A 438-nucleotide genomic window follows, 5' to 3' on the forward strand; every position below is an offset into this window, starting at 1 on the left:
GCCAGACATCTCGAAATTCGATTAATGTCCACCTTTTTCTGGATCCAGCCCACTGTGCCCTGCTCCGCTGCTCCCCGCGCCCGACGATTTTTGTACTTCTCCTTCCGGTCTAGCCGAGCCCCGGAGTACCATATAGGCAGGAAACAGTAGCTTTTATTAACTTAACCAATTATGAAAACTTGCGTAAAATGTCAACAATGTCAAAATAAAGCGACCTAAATTTTATTGAAATGTTTTGGGTACGATTGGGCAATAGACCATTCCACCGAATAGGGAAGAAGAAAGAAAAGAATCAAAATGTACCGGAAACAGTACCGAAAACCAGTATGGAGATCATTTGTGAACACCTCTATGGCACACCAACAAGTCCAGAATAATTATCTTGGCCAAGATAACTAGAAAAAGTGAACGATTTGATCTGTTTATCAATACTGTTTC

This window comes from Frankliniella occidentalis, unplaced genomic scaffold (genome assembly GCF_000697945.3).
Source record: "Frankliniella occidentalis isolate FOCC.00 unplaced genomic scaffold, Focc_3.1 Scaffold207, whole genome shotgun sequence".
In the NCBI taxonomy this organism is placed as follows: domain Eukaryota; kingdom Metazoa; phylum Arthropoda; class Insecta; order Thysanoptera; family Thripidae; genus Frankliniella; species Frankliniella occidentalis.